Raw genomic sequence first — 17,366 nt, 5'->3', positions numbered from 1 at the left:
TTGAAAGTTAGCGCTTGTGTCGTGTCGTCGTTTTCTTTTTATGGGCGCACTTTTACCGCTTTTAATATCAGATGTATATAATCCAGAGCTATTGGACATGTGTGCATTCCTCCGATATTGTTTTGAAAGGTGCAGACAACGACGCCTCGAGAATTCGCTCAAACAGTGAAACACCTCAATTTTTTCATGTCGTCTTCCAGACATTGTCGGAACTACTTATCTCCACATTTTCCCTTTTTGTCAATTAATCAATCAATCAGTCTTCACGTCGTGCGACCTACGTCTCCATTTTGTTCTTCTTCACTTCCCTCTCTTCACGCGAATCATCTCAGCAGTCGATCAGCCCAGCCGATATGATCTCGCCGAATAAAAATGTGACGTCCGTACCATAATATATAGGGTTTAAGAAGACTATGGGGCCACGTCTAAGCGGCCGTCGTGCCATTTTTCGGTTGCGTGGCTACTGTAGCCGGGGATGGGATTGGTGTGGCAAATCTGACGGGTCTTCCAAACAACAATAACGATGACGATGCAATGGCCGTTGCGACACCAGCCCGTGTCACTGGAACACCGGTGATGTCACAATCCAAGGCACAGGCTTCCAAAGACGTTTGAAGGCATAATGACGCATTGGATGCACTGTCGATTTACCGTTTGCGTTCAGCGCGGACGTTCGTTTCATCCCCGCTAGACGATGCATGAATTATGTGCGTTTGTTAGGGAGACGGTGATGTTTGATGCCGATGGGTCAATGCTGCGTAATTATCGACAGACAGGAAACAGGTTAGTGGGATCTACACGGAGCGATCGCATTTTGTTCTTTTTAAAATTACGATTGGAGCCATCTACTTCAATCGAAGCGAGAGTACGTATAAATCAAACTGGAATCCCCACAGCCAGTTGCATTGGATTAAGAAGCAAAAATAATATGGAAACTGTGATTTCAAGAACAAGCCGGTTACTCCAGAACGATTACGGTTGACTGCGCAACGGTAAGTCAGGTTTGTTCAGGTTAATGACGAAGCGACGGGGCAGAAAATGAAAAAAAAAGTGAAAGGAGGAGGATATCTCTCATGCGCGAGCGGGCCTTGCGCTCTGCGTGACCGTGAAGTTCCACTTTCTACGTGATGCCGCGCTAAGCGTGAAAACTTAATGGGCCGCTTGGATGGACTCGGAAATATTTCGTAACTGCGCGGAACTTGAACATATCGTGTGTGTTACACTCCGTTGTAAAGTATACTTCTAGGGCGGTAGTGCGTTGAATGTAAACTGGTTTTGCTTCTTCCTGAAAGCTCCCTTCTGTTCCTCTCGTATACAAGACCGTGCTATATGACCGGACAGATGGGAGTGAATGTAAATAAAAACTATAGTGAAAGGTACGACAGGGGGTACTGCGTGACGTTGTAATTCCGCGCGATTTCTTTTTCTGTTTCTTGTAGTCAATGTATATGCGCGCCTTCTTAACATTAATCCGCAATCACATTAACACTTTTGACTTCTTTCACATTCCTACACTTCCCGCGATGCTTGCTTATATTCCTGATGTTTTGTTTTGCTAGCTTTGCGTTGGTTTTTGTATTGCTTCTATATGCCACGAATAATAAGGTTATCGCTTCTGATTCGAAGAGAGAGGGAGGCGTACGACTTTTTGCGGCAATTTTCATATAGCCAAATTTCCACAAAAAGGCGTACGCCCCCCTCTCTCTTCGAATCAGAAGCGATAGCCCAATCATGGCAATGGCTGGCGCACAGCGTGCTATGCGGTGAAGTTCTGTTTTTAGAGGGTACCATGATAGAATTGCCGTTGACCTTCTTGGTGCACCGTGCGGTAGACCTCACGGTTGTTGATGGGCACCAGTCAAAATAAAGTATGAATATTATATTTCTAGTCTACAAGTCGTAGCAAGACCTGATCCCTATCGGCACTAACATATCAGAATTTGTAGTTTTCCTCCGGTGCTAGCCTACACTCTTAAAAATGAACTTCACCGCATAGCACGCTGCTAGCCAACCATCATCTCGAATAATATCATTACCTGCTCTGATTTGTCGAAAACGGGAGGCGTACGCCTTTTTGTGACACTTATGCTGTTCATAATTGTCACAAAAAATGCGTACGCCTCCCATTTTCAACAAATCAGGTCAGATAACGATATCATTCGAGATTATGGTTGGCTAGGAGCATGCTATGAGGTGAAGTTCATTTTTAAGAGTGTGCTCTACGTTGTAGTAATTCGCGTAAGATGCAGTTAGTGCTACCGTATATGTCTCGCTAATTCGTCTTTACCGCATAAGACATGTTTTGTGCATGCTCCGCACGCGGAAAGAAGCGGTTGCCACTCAATCAATGCCATCACGGTAAGGAGTACCAAATAAGATTACAAAACGGCTTTTCACACAGATCTCAGACAGTCAGATTGTTGTACTTTTGGTCTGTTACACAAGGCAGTGTCTGGACTGTGTAATGCATTACTGACAGCCACAAAATACGTTTACGTATAGTAGTTTATCCAGAATCGCAGGTTCAGGGGTGTTGAAAAAAAATTGGGGTGGGGAAAAAAAATTATTACAGTGAAGTTGTAACAGCATTACGTTTTGCGCCGCGATGCGTCTAATGCTGAAATAACAGAGACACCCTCAATCCTCGTTTAGGCCCTCTAGGGGTGACGCCAAATACTTGGGAGGTGCTGAGGGTGTATGGGAGGGGCTCCTGGATAAATCACTGCGTTTTACAGTTGACAACAATAGCATTACACTTTAAAAATAGAACTTCACCGCATAGCAGGCCTCTTTCTGTCAATTATCACAGATATACATAAACTGACACAAAAAGGCGTACGCCCCCTTCTCTCACTTCGAATCTGAAGCGATGACCCTATCACAGCGTGCTATGCGGTGAAGTTGTGTTTCTATATAGAGTGCACGAAAGCAAAGTGTCCTTCCTGCCACGCTTCAGCCGAGATTGTCACACTGTCATTTTTTACCAAAATTCCGCGCGCACAAATTGCGCTAGACATATTGAATCTCGCTCCAACTTCCCTCAAATAAATTCCAGTATTTTAACACGTCCTTCCGAAACACGAACATGCAGAACGTTGAATCTGGTAGTAGCGAAAAGCGCAGAGGCGATGACACATTTTCATATGGCTGCTAGCCGGAGCCACACTCTAAAAGGAGAACTTCACATCATAGGGTCTGCGCCAACCACTGCCACTAATGATAGGGTTATCCTTTCTGATTCGATGAGTAAGGGTGCGTACGCCTTTTTCTGTCAGTTTGGATATATGATCTCTCTCTTCCGCAGTTAAAAGCGACAATCCTATCGTTCATGTAGTTGTTGTTGTTGGCGTATACAGCGTGCTATGCGGTGAAGTTCTGCCACTTCGACCCCCCCCAACCCCCCGCGGTTTGTTAGAGTGCATACGGGAAAATGCGGGCGGGGACGGATGTGCAGAAGATAAAAAAAGACAAGGTTATGTAGCGTCGTCGATCAAAAAAAAAAAAAAAAAGACTGAAATATGTACACGGAGCACATACCTGTTTGACACCAGCGCGTCTGTCGCGTGTGTACCAAACACCTTGACTCGAAGCCCAACTGAGTGATACCGTCCCGCTTGTCCTCTGAGATATATATTTTTTTGTGCTTCCTCGACTCCGGCAAACGATGATATAATCGCCGCTCCGCTTCCTCCTTTCCCTTCGGCGTCGTCGGTTACGCACGTTAATTCGGTTATCTTTCACTCTCTCTCTTTGGCTTTCAGGGGCGCTGAGATTTTTACTTCATTTTCTTGGGCGCAGATGTATCTATCGCGCAATTAGCCGAGGGAAAGTATACTTTTCCTGAAAGAATTTCATTGTCTTGGCCACATGGTCGATGGGGACGATTTTTCGCACAAAAGAAGTGTACAGTTTAGGAAGGAAAAAGAGGGCTGGGGTGCGTTTTGATAGACTCCGTGAGAGAGAGTTCTGAGAACAACAGTTATGTCTTCGGAATGATATGACGTAAAGGATAGCTTTCTTTCCTGTTTGTTTTCTTTTATAAAACAGAAAACGAAGATGATGGCTGTGGGGGATATACTGACACAGCAGTCCTACACTCTTAAGAAAGGGTGTACTTTAACTCCTTTTTTTGCCACATATATAACACCCTTTTGGAGAGTACAATTATACGCTCAAAAGCGTGTCTCCTCACTCCCTCAAGTGAGTAGCATAACACCTTTCTCCCTACTGGAGAGTAATATTACTCCCCGGCAGGGCGAAGGCGTTATGCTACTCCCTTGAGGGAGTGAAGAGACACCCTTTTGAGCGTAATTGTACTCTCCAAAAGGGTGTTATATATGTGGCAAGGAAAGGAGCTAAAGTACACCCTTTTTTTTAAGAGTGTACGTTGATGCTTGCTCTCATCACCGCGCGCGCGCGCGTGTGTGTGTGTGTGTGTGTGTGTGTGTGTGTGTGTGTGTGTGTGTGTGTGTGCGCGTGTGCGTGTGTGTGTGTGTGTGTGATCTCATCGTCGTTGTTGAGGTTGAGGCGGGAGACTGAATTCGATCGCGAGCAAGGTGTAAGTTGTAAGATACTCAAAGAAGGAGTCATAAACGATATTTCTTGCGTGACACGCTGCACGTCTAGTGGCTCGGAATTTGGGGAGCGGGATTTTCAGAGCTTGTTGTTTGCGGTTCCATAGAAAATACATGCTCGTTTTAAAGATTATTTTTAGATAGTTAGACCGTATAAGATCATTTTTGGATATCGGGTGCAAGTGCACTGGAGTAGCCGGTTCCAGTTGTGTAGCCACAATTATGTTTCTTTCATATCAATCAATTAATCAGATATCGCAAGAAAATATCAAAAATAAAGGCGCAAATGCAAATGTTAGCGCACAGATAAGAATCAAAGTATACATATAAAGAGCCCTAAATCAAGCGTCCTCAAGTAGCCAGTCCCGAGTAGTTTGGGACAAACATCTCCATTTTTTTCTCTTTTATCAATCAATCAATCAACCAAAGTGCAAACTAACTGGTGAAGCGTGATGGCAAGTAACCCCGAGACAGAACCCACAGACAACCACAGGAACGTTTTTCTTTCTCGAAAAGTGCGGAGACGCGTTCTCGACGTATACGCTGTTAAGACGGAACTTCACCACATAACACGAGCGCTGCCACCTGCAGCAGTCTATAGGAACGTAAACGTAAGCGCCACATTAGTGGTGTGAACAATCAAGTGTTGTGTTTATTTTATATATTCGCAGCTCAAAATCCGCCGCAACGTCCTACGCGCCCTCTAACGACACTCAAGCTTCTCACTGATGAGTGATGACCATACAAAGTCAGGGTTCATGGGTGATGCAGTGCTCCGTTATGCTAATCTCTCCCCCCCCCCCCCCCCCCACTGTAACGTCATTCAAGCACTCATCTATGTTTAATCCTCTGACTGATGATATCGTGGCACGGGCTATAGTAACCGTGTATTCACACGGCCCAGAATACTGTGCAGCGGAAGATGCGAAATACGTCATAGCTTGTAACGATAGTTCGCACACCAGAACATCTATGTTATTGTGTTAGTTAAAAGCACAGTGTAATATGAGCAGTTACTTGTGTAATTAGATAATTATGTTAATAAAATATTCTGAACAGCTCTTCACGTACACTGCTAACCGCGGGGAATATCCCGCCAGGATATTCCTTTGCAGACGACAGGAAAAGACGCTGACGGTGTCGTCTGCTAAGTGTCGTCTGTTAAGTGCGCAGTACGCCACTCCCGATATTGCGGCGCCGTGTGAATGCTCAACGTAACACGGGGCGGACCTTCGGCTCTGTGAGCAGTGTTTTCTCTTTTTCTTCCGCTAGAATCTTCCGTGAGGATGTCGCACGTGTGAACACATGCGGTAAGTCGCCCGCTGAACATCTTCGTGCCTGCTCGTTTAATTCTGTCGCTGGCTTATTTGATGCCTCGCATTCAGATGTCCCAGTAATCGTACTTGAAGAATACTTCACAATACTTTATAATTCGCCACAACAGCGCGGCTGAAATGCAATATTTAGCTCTCGCATGGTAACATCGATTAGTGACGAAACTAGATTGATTCATGATAAACATTTATCTCTCAGCTATCTAGCTTCATGTCGACTGCTCACTGTCGAAAGGCCTTCTCCTATTGCTTTTCTTTAACAAGGCCGAAGTGTTTTCTATCCAGCGATTCTTTCCTGATACTGTGCGGGATATCGCGAAATCAATCGGCGTTCTTGACCAGTCAGAACTTCGTCGCATAACACAGTCAAGGCCGGTTTGGTCGGAAGTACGCTAGTTTTGTAACATTTTGCGTGCGCACGTAAAGTGACATTAACGGGCACTTCCCGTTTTCAGAAAAACAAGCTTGTTCTGTAACGCTTTATGTGTACGCGGAGTGTTAGTGTGACTTAAATCCCTCCTTTTTTTCTTCTTCTTCTATCACATCACATCACATGCAATAATGGCGTACGTCTTCGCGTGTCTTAATCAAATCAGGAACGACATATCACTATAGCGACATGGTCGAAAGGGTAAAACCATCCTGTCTTTGCTGCTGGTAGCTGAGAGGTGGTGGGTTGGAATCCCACCACCCACTGCGCTGTGTGAGGTTTTCCCTGTGTTATCCGACAGACTTTCCGGACGAATGTGGGGACACAGTTCCCCCTGAAGTCGGCCCAGGACGCATACTAACCCCGCCTGTTCACCATCACCACCACCACCACCATCCTTTTAAAAGTGTAGGTGGCTGCCCTCAGGGCGCCTGCAGCTCCAGTTGTTACGCGTTAAAATATGATATGTGGGAGGGATGGAACTTAGAAGCGGTCTTTTATACGACTATCTTTTAAGAAGTGCAGAGCGCTTTCAGTGGTTTGGATTGTCGTTGTGTTGTGGGCCATCTTCCTGCAATCTTGCAAAAGGAGAAAGGCCTGTTGTCCCGTGGCCCTAGAGTCTGTTGGAGTTGAAGTCTGAAGTTGTAGTTGAAGCGTGCTATGTGGTGAAGTTCACTTTTAAGATGGTAGGGAAACGTGGAAACGTCGTCAAGTCTAACCATCAATCATCATGCACGTGCCAATGTCGCTACAATAAACCCCTAAGTATTCCTAGAGAGTGTATAGCTAGCTAATCTTCGCTAAACATTTGAGGTGAGGCACGGACATGCAGCTTGCTCCTCCCAACTTAGCGGTCTTCGCTACGCGTAACTATGTCCCCAAGAATCACGTTATCGAAACTAGTGAATAGTATCGGTGGATCGATGTAGGCCAAACCCAAAACCTTGGATTTCCGGTCAGAGATGCAACCCATTTACACCATGGTAAACCTTCCTTCTCATCAACGTCCTCAACGCATCGTACCCACATGCGGCAAATGCGTGCGGTAACGCGTATGCGGAGAGGAAAATTCTTGCCGCGGTGCGGCAGACGCAGCCTCAGCGTCCCGCTTTTCATCGGTCGTGTAATGCACGATTCCTATAGCGGCATGCCGCGCATCTTCGTCCAATCAGGTGGTCAACGGAGATTGCGTCACGCTCTTGGTTTCTTCTACCCACACATTCTACCCACAGATTCTCTTCTACCCACACAGTCTGCAGCACGTTGACAGCGTCGTCAGCAAATATACTTTGGGAGTCGCGGGAACCGCAAGCGGTTTCCGCACATGTGTACCGCATGTGGGTACGAGCCCTTATACAGCGTTCAAAAGGTGCGGGTTCGCATACCAACAGCCAGTGTCTTTTCTTGAGGGCAACTGTTGCCTTTCTGTAACTCCTAGAAATGAACTTCACCGCATAGCACGCTCCTAGCCAACCATCATCTCCAATGATATCGTTATCTGTTCGGATTTGTGTAAAACGGGAGGTGCACACCTTACACTCTTAAAAATGAACTTCACAGCATAGCACGCTCCTAGCCAACCATCATCTCGAATGATATCGTTATCTGCCCTGATTTGTCAAAAACGGGAGGCGTACGCCTTTTTGTGACAATTATGAACAGCATAAGTGTCACAGAAAAGGCGTACGCCTCCCGTTTTCAACAAATCAGGGCAGATAACGATATCATTCGAGGTGATGGTTGGCTAGTTGCGTGCTATGCGGTGAAGTTCATTTTTAAGAGTGTTGTTGTGATAATTATGAACAGCATAAGTTCGCAAAAAAGAAGGCGTACGCCCCCCGTTTTCAACAAATCAGGGGTTTAATCTTAGGGGCTTAATCAGGGGCACGTCTAACGAGCTATCCTGTGGCGAAAAAAAAAAAAAATAAACCACGGGCACGTGACACATTGCGCGTAACGTATGCTACGCCCACCACTTAAGCGCTAGAGCGCCGTACACGTGTTTTCTCACGTGCCCTTCTCGACGAGTGCCCCGCCCCTCGTTAGCACGTGACTAGGAGCGTGCAGTGCGGTGAAGTTCATTTTTAAGAGTGTATGTTGTGTTCGTCCTTCTATACGTTTAACTGCGTCATCTATACTACACCTATCGTTAGTGATATCGCGGTAGATCAACATCTTCTAGATAACGCGGAAGGCCTCTGCACTTTTTCAAAAACTTCACGCATATATATGGTCGCGGCTGCCATACATTTTCAATGAGTCAGCTTTTCTCTTCTTCGCTCTTCCGGTGACGACGTCCCATCTATCTATCGCCAACGCGTGACGTAAATTGAAAGAGTGCAGAGGCCTTCTGTTATCTAGAAGGTGTTACACGGGTGCATGCGCGACATTTTCAGGTTTCCCCATTACTCGGCGAGACCTTCCCGAAAGGTTATCTATCACGCTGCCGTAACCCATTTTACGATAAGCAACTTTTATTAATAGGTGGCATTACGAGACACACTGGATCGCGAGCGAGGCCACAGATGTACGTGGACTAATATAACCCACCTGGATGATAGTAATCTTGTGTGACAAGCCTTCTCTTATCTGCCTGACCTTTGTTGTTTTTTTTGTTTTGTTTTTTTTGCATACTTTCCCCTCCCTCTCCCTTGAAGAGACAGAGAAAAAAGAAAGAAAGCAAGCAAAATATTATGGCGTAGCTCATTGCAATGTCGAGAACAGATTGTGATCAGATTTGAGCCTCTCTATACGTATAGTTTGCATGGAGATTTTTTGTTTTCAGATCTACAATTTCTTGTTTAGGAATACAGGATTGCGATGCAGCCACCCCTGAACCAGTTAGGAGGCAGGTCCACTACTTTTCTTTAGCCTATCATATACGTATTGTTCAAAATACACCGGGACAGTTGAGGTTAACGCAATTTACAGACGTCGTGTCGCAGTCTCCGTGCGTGCCCCCCATGGAGTGACAGCTTATATAGTTATAGGAGAACTGTTTGAGTTGGCGTTGAAGAAGTGAAGACACAGGCGACAGTGGTTCTCACGTAAGCTATACGTGACATTCTCGGGTAAACATAAACAAGCCACCGTTACAACTTCCGGTGCCCCGAAGACTTCCGGTCCTGCCGCGACTATAAACCAGCTGCCATGCAGAATTATATCGTTCGTTTTCCTGATTTGTTGAAAATAGGAGGGGTATACGACCGTCTCTCTCCTCAAATCAGAAGCGATAACACTGTATCAATCGACACAGTGGTTGGCGCAGAGCGTGTTCGCTGTGAAACCGGATGTCTTTTTGGTGCCAAACCGGAAGCGGTGAAAATGGCATGTATATGGTTGATAAAGCACGACTGCGCTAGTGAGCGATTTTGTTTATATTGTTATATACACTCTAAAGACAGAACTTCACCGCATAGCACGCTGTGCTCCAACCATTACCACAAATGATACGGTTGTCGCTTCTGATTCCAAGAGAGAGGGGGCGTACGCCTTTTTGTGGCAATTTTCATCTATCTAAATTGTCACAAAAAGGCGCACGCCCACCTCTCTCTTCGGATCAAAAGCGATAACCCTTTCATTCGTGGCGATGGTTGGCGCACAGCGTGCTATGCGGTGAAGTTCTGTTGTTAGAGTGTATTCTTCGGCTTCTGCCTTTCATTTCCTCTTCGTTTTCAATGGAATAGGAAGTCGACCTTGAGTTTGACTGACCCTTCCTATCCGCTTTTCGAATAAACACGTATGCACCCCCCCCCATCGCTGTTTGCTGACCATCATCCCGAATATCTTTATCTCCCATACTCTAAATTAAACAGAACTTCACCACATAGCACGCTCTTCCATCCCGAATCCCACAGCATTCCAACCAGCATCCCGAATGACATCGTTCTGCCCCCTGATTGGTTAAAAACGGGAGGCGTACGCCTTTTTGGAACTCTTATGCAGCTTAAGGCGTACGCCTCGCGCTGGAGTAATAAAGGCATCATTCTGTGCAGTGGTTGGCCTTCACCGTGCTATGTGGTGAAGTTCTGTTTTTAGAGGATGTGATTTGTTGAAAACTGGAGGCTCACGCCTTTTTGTGACACTGCACTCGAAATACAGAACTTTACCGCAGAGCACGCTGTACGTCATCCATTACCACGAATGATGGGGTTACCGCTTCTGACTCGAAAAGAGGGGTGGGCGTACGCCTTTCTGTGTCAATTTGACTATATGATAATTGACACAAAAAGGCGTACGCTTCCCTTTCTCTTGGAATCAGAAGCATGATCCTATGATTCGTGGCAATGGTTGGCGCACAGAGTCCTACACTCTTAAATATGAACTTCACCACATAGCTCGCTCCTAGCCAACCATCACCCCGAATGACAACGTTCTCGCCCCTGATTTGTTGAAAATGGGAGGAGGAGCCTATTTTGTGCCATTATGCACGGCACAAAATAGGATCCTCCTCCCGTTTTCAACAAATCTAGGGCGAGAACGTTGTCATTCGGGGTGATGGTTGGCTAGGAGCGTGCTATGTGGTGAAGTTCATTTTTAAGAGTGTACGCTTATATAAATGAACTTCACCGCGTACACTCTTAAAAATGAACTTCACCGCATAGCACGCTCCTAGCCAACCATCATCTCGAATGATATCGCTATCTGCCCTGATTTGTCGAAAACGGGAGGCGTACGCCATTTTTGTGACACTTATGCTGTTCATAATTGTCACAAAAAAGGCGTACGCCTCCCGTTTTCAACAAATCAGGGCAAATAACAATATCATTCGAGATGATGGTTGGCTAGGAGCGTGCTATGTGGTGAAGTTCATTTTTAAGAGTGTAGCACGCTCCTAGCCAACCATTATCTCGCATGATATCGTTATCTGTGCTGATTTGCTGAAAATGGGAGGCGTACGCCTCCCGTTTTCAACAAATCATTGCATATAATGATGCCACTTGAGATGATCGTTGGCTAGGAGCGTGCTATGCAGTGAAGTTCTGTTTTAAGAGAGTAGTTGACACTCCGGCCCAAAATTGATAGTGATAAGAATTATAATTAGTGTGAATTAGTTAATCTATTATGAACACCGCTTAAGATATCTTTTTGCGACTGGGCAATCGCCCACAAAACATATTTGCGGAGAGCTTGATTGGCGTGCACCCCCAAAGCAGAACTTCGTGCTCTCCCATGATTTGTTGAGTGCAGGAGGCGTACGCCCTTTTATGACAATCCATGGGCGTACCGAGAGGGGGTACATGGTGATGCCACACTCTAAAAACAGAATTTTACCGCATAGCACGCAGTGCGCCAACCATTGCCACGATTGATAGGATTATCGCTTGTGATTCGAAGAGAGATGGGGGCGTACGCCTTTTTGTGGCGATTTGGATATATGAAAATTGCTACAACGCCCCCCCCTCCCCCTTCGGTCTTCCAATCTCAACCGATAACCCTATCGTTCATAGCAATGGTTGGCGCACAGTATGCTATGCGAAGTTATGCTTTTAGAGTGCATGGAGATTTAAGTCACTTGTTTAAATTGCGCGCTTTATTCCCAGGTCGTCGTAATTTATACTCAGATGCCATAATAATATGAACATACGCACGAATAATATACGCACGGTCCACCAGTCCACATCCATGCGTCCGTCTCCAGGAGAAGAGGCGAGAGGGTCGTCCTCCCCACCTGAAAGACGTACTGGGAACGCCCACGTGACAATCATGCAGTTATGGTAATAGTCACACAAAAGCATACCAGGCCCCAGCGCTTTCTACAAATCAGAAATGATAATAGCATCATTCTGAAGGGCTCGCCTTTAGCGTGTTATTGGCGCATTATAGCCTTTGTTGCTGCTGCGTCATAAAAATACTAATAATCATTTAGTGTGTTATGCGGTGAAGTGCTGTTTCTACTGCTTACTTTACTACTACCGTTTTTAATACTTTCGCCGAGTGTGCGTCTTACCTCGTATCGGAAGATAATAATAATAATTGGGTGTTTACGTCGCGAGACAACTGAGATCATGAGCGACGTCACAGCGGTCTGTCTGTGGATTGCTTTTGCCCACCTGATGGTTCTTTAACGTGCGATGAAAGCTCATCACACGGCACCCCGTATTTAACGTCCCTCGCGGAAGACGGCGTGTCTAAGCAACTTGTACCCTGCCACCAAGTTGCTGGCGTCCTCGGCCGGGTTCGAACCCGCGATCTCGGGATCAGAAGGCGAACACGCTACCGACTGAGCCACCGAGGCCGAAGAGTAGTGGCCTACGTTGATTTGGAATTACAGCAAGCAGCGTTGCGTTGTTTTTCAGATTAGCAGACGTAGCGATTGGCAGTATTTTCTCTCCTTGATTTGATATTGCGCGTTAAGCATGGTTCACATTAGTGCATTCTGCTGCGTGCGGACGCGGCGGGCGCCGGTTGCCGTGGCAACAGATACGTGCGCTACCTCCCGCAGTAGAACGCAAGGAGTTCGCCCGAGCTCAACTTTTTCCGACGCACGCGGCATCCCGCAAGCGCAGAACGAATCGCGAGGCCGACTTCAGAGCGTGCGCAGTAGGTTTGTCTCTGCGAGACTATTTTCAACATGGCGGCCACCGAAAGGAAAACCCCGCTCGTCGCTCATTGGCTTACGGTTTGGTGACGCACGCATTCGGACGCAGGTATGTGAACAGCGGAACGGATTGCTTACAACGCACGCAGGCGCCCACACGCAGCAGAACGCAGTAGTGTGAACCATGCTTTAAAACTCCGTGTGATCATGCTCAGACATTGGTTATTGTTTGAAGAGTATGGGCCCTGGCGATGAAACTCCGCATTCATTGTCTCAAAATAAAGTTGTTGTTGTTGTTGTTTACTATTCCTAGCCACAAACTACTAAACCGTCGTAAATGTGTTACGCTGTTGCTGTTGTTGTCCTTGTTATGATTGTCACGAAAGCAAATGAAAATATGAACGCTAACGCGATTGCAGAAGCTGGGTGACATGTTATAAGACAAACACGCGACAAAATAACCAATCGGACCAAAGAAAATGTTCCGAAGACAACTGAGGAAGTCATCCGGCTATTAAATACCGAACAGGGCAGCTGATATTAGACGAAACAGACGAGCAATGCAAGGCAGTAAAACCTCGAATGTAAGGAGTAGACAAAAAAAAAAAAAAAAGTACAACAGACGCAGAGAGACTACACAAGGTTACCCCCACCCCTTCTGTATATAGTCGTGTTCGACCTAAGAACCACATGCCGGGTGCCGCAGGATGTAACTTTATATACAAATCCTAATTACATTGAACTGTGAGAATAAGTACTGATAGCGTTAAACATGAGCAGAAAAGGGCACAATACAACTGCCGAGTTTTATCATTTCTGATACATATTAATTGACGAAGCCCTTAGGCTGAACACGACTACCGTATTTTCCGGTGTATAACGCGCACCCCTAAAAACGGACCGAATTTGAAAAATGTTCTATGTATAACGCGCACCGGTGCATTACGCGCACCACAATGGTGCTACAAGCTTCTGTAGTGCCACCAGTATACACAATAAACCAAAGCGGTGCATCATATATGCATATGCTATATTTGAAACACATTTAGTCAAATCAGTTAAACTCCGATGCAACAGCGTCGCTGTCATAGTATACTTCAGTCTCCTCTCTGCTTTCCGTTTCGCGTCCCTTCTCAATCATGCCATTCTTCCGAAATGAATTCAAGATATTAATTGACTGTTGAATAGCATTCTTAAGCAGCATCATGAAGTTCGGTGCCCTTTCGCCGGTGTTGTCAATTGACCCTAAGAGATATGGGAGAAAGCCACAGCACACTCTGGAAGAGGCTAGAATTTGCACATCACCGACCTGAAAAGGAACTCTGCAGGAAAATATTTCCGTGTATAACGCGCACGGTTAGATAACGCGCAGGACCCATTCGGAACACTTTTTTACTGTACACTCTTAAAAATGAACTTCACCACATAGCACGCTCCTAGCCAACCACCATCTCGAATGATATCGTTGTCCGCCCTGATTTGCTGAAAACGGGAGGCGTACGCCTTCTTTGTGACACTTATGCTGTTCATAATTGTCACAGAAAGGTGTACGCCTCCCGTTTTCAACAAATCAGAGCAGATAACGATATCATTCGAGATGATGGTTGGCTAGGAGCGTGCTATGCGGTGAAGTTCATTTTTAAGAGTGTATAACGCGCGCGTTATACACAGAAAAATACGGCATATGGTCCGAGGTTTCAGTGTCATGTATTCCGATCACCAGCTCGCTTGCTTCTCGAGTATTCTTTCAACAAAAAAGGACACTTACAGAAAGCGAAAGTAAGAAATACACGCGGCAATATCACCAAGACGTGTACTCAATAATGAATGTCGTTACCTCTTCTGCAGAGCTTGTCAGGCGACACTTCAGAACGGCCCGCTGATATGTCCCCGCTTCTACATGGTATCACAAGCACCACAAGCTCAACAGAGGTACTGTGTCGTCGCACAGTTTTGTCCTCAGTACCCGATCACCGCAAAACGCTCATTGGCCTATACCGGCGAACTCGTGTGTATACACGAGCTGTGCCCAAAGACCCTCCACCTGCCTGTCTCTCTTTCTCTGAGTTTTTTTTTTTTTTTTTTAATGCTCGGTGTCGTTACTTTCTCATCCCCTTCGCTTTTGGGACGCGACCCCTACCCTCTTTGCTAGTGGAGATAATGGTTCTATTAGTGAGATAAAAAGAAAGCAATGGCAGCGCCACAGGAAGGTCAGTGCCACACCGGAGTCCAAGGACACGAGCTTTCGTGGACGCTGTCATGTCTTCATCGCCGGGAGAGAGATATTTCTGCTGTTCCCCCTCTTGCGTTTGTTGCACTTAGCTCGCGATGTCATGGGCTTCTTCGACCTATTCGTTCCCTACTGTTTTTTTTCTTTCTCTCTCACTCTCTCTCATGCGGCACTGCTTATGTGTACTATAGGTAGGTACAGAAGGTATGGAGGGAGTCATTGGAAGCTAAGGAGCGTGTTAAACGTTGACAATGAAGAGCACTACGGTATACCAGGCAATGAGGCACACTTGTGTGCAAGACCCGTTCACCGAAACGTCGTGCGACATGAGTGGCTTGTTGTTTCCTTATAAGTCTTATCTTTCTTATCTTCCATTGGCGACAGGAGGATGGGAAAACGCAGTACCTGCAGTTACGTACAGCCCATGGGAAATACAAGAAACACACGTAATATACAACGGTAGCCTATATGCAGTGAAGCACAGAAGATTGTTGTTGACCCCAACTCCCAGTAGTCTTCAGAGCCCAATTTAATTATGTACATAGTTAGAGGTCCTAACGACTATTAGCTTGCTGTTTCATAGATCTTTGTTATTTTGTTGCATGTCCATAACTTCCTTTGTCCATGTCCATGTCCGACCTTCCTTTCCGTCGCTTCGACCTTGATGCTAGTGACAACGAACTTATATCACAAAGAAAACAAAACAACCGTCTTAAAACAAAGTGAGGTTCGCCCGGCAATTTTCGAAGTTCAATTGAAAAAAAAATAAATTTCCCGCAATCGAAATTTGTCCAAAGCCTTCTTCATTTGTGGCAAAAGTTTCCAGAATGTAATTGCCGAAACTCCGACAATTCTCCGGCGAGTACGCAGTCAGAATTTTTGTTATCACCTCGGGCGAAACGGCCTGTATATATGTGCATCACATGGTACTTGATAGTGCGCCAACAAAACCAAGGCTCTTGCGGCAGTTCTTGGGCACTATAAACTCACTCATTCATTACTCTGATGGTGATGCAGAGACAATCGACATTCCACGTCTTGGTATACTGTTTTTCAGGGCTATATAGCAACACTTGCAGGCACTACCGAGTGCTCGAACGGCTATGCGGCCTACCCTCCCGTGGTGGAGCGGAAATAGCTCATGAATGTCGCATATCTCTCGAGGAAATTTCGTTAGGGAGCGGCGTAAGGTCAATCTGTCAGTCCGTGGCTATTGTCTCGCGACACTAACTGTGGTTGGTTTATTATGCGCGCGTATAATTTAGCCCACACGAAGGTTCTTTAATAACGAGCGCTGAAATCGGAGCGCGATTAACGATCCTCACGTGAGTGAAGGCATACTGTACCACCGAATCGCTGGCGTCCTCGGCCGATGGGTCGAGGACGGAACCAGCAACCCCGCGGTTAGTGTGCTAATGCGGTGCCCAGTGACCTACTGGGACCTGTCTGTTGTCTGGTGCTGATGAGCTTTCACGGGTGGAAAGTGAAAGCTCCGACAATGATGCCTTAAAGGGTAACGTGGAGGACGAATAAAAAATAAGTGGCGGAGCCTTTAAAAATGATAAAAAAAATAAAGAAACGTGGAGGAGAAGGAGAACTAAATACTCAACTTAGAGACCACACAGTAATTTTTATACACCTTGCGTGTGAAATGGTTCCGGGTTTCTGGGGCGAGTGGGATTTCTGTTTACTAAAAAAAGAGGAGGGAAAGGTTAGCCTTCGCTACGGTGGCTTCCTATTCCCAGCAAAGGAAAACAAATAAAAAATAAACTGAGCTAAACTTGCCTGAACCTTGAGAAAAAATCGGGGTTTAAGCGTAAAAGATTAAGACCTGGATCAGAACAAGATGGGTCACTGATACCTCGGTAAATGTACTAAACCCTCGTTATTATGACCATGGTCGTTGCCGAAAATTTTGGTCATAACGCGGAATTGTCATATTAACGGAGGGGATTTGCACAGGTTTCACTGCATTGTTCCCCAGGAGTATGGTCGTAAAGCGCGTATGTCAGATTATCGGGGGTCATATTAACGAGGGTTCACTGTATAGATATAGGTGGATTCAAAAACAGTGCCCTGCATTGCACTCTTGGTTTAGTTACATTTCCGAGTAACTAAACCTTAAAGGAGCAACATTCTTGCACCTCCTTTGGGAACTCTCCAAGGTACATCTTTGTTTTGCACGTTCCACGGTGTAAATCTGACATAATTTGTTTTAAGTTACGCTGGTACCAGTGGGAGCAGAGCGTGAATGAAA

This window comes from Ornithodoros turicata, chromosome 10 (genome assembly GCF_037126465.1).
Source record: "Ornithodoros turicata isolate Travis chromosome 10, ASM3712646v1, whole genome shotgun sequence".
NCBI lineage: Eukaryota > Metazoa > Arthropoda > Arachnida > Ixodida > Argasidae > Ornithodoros > Ornithodoros turicata.
The sequence above is the reverse complement of the archived record's forward strand: the minus strand, read 5'-3'. Positions refer to the sequence as shown.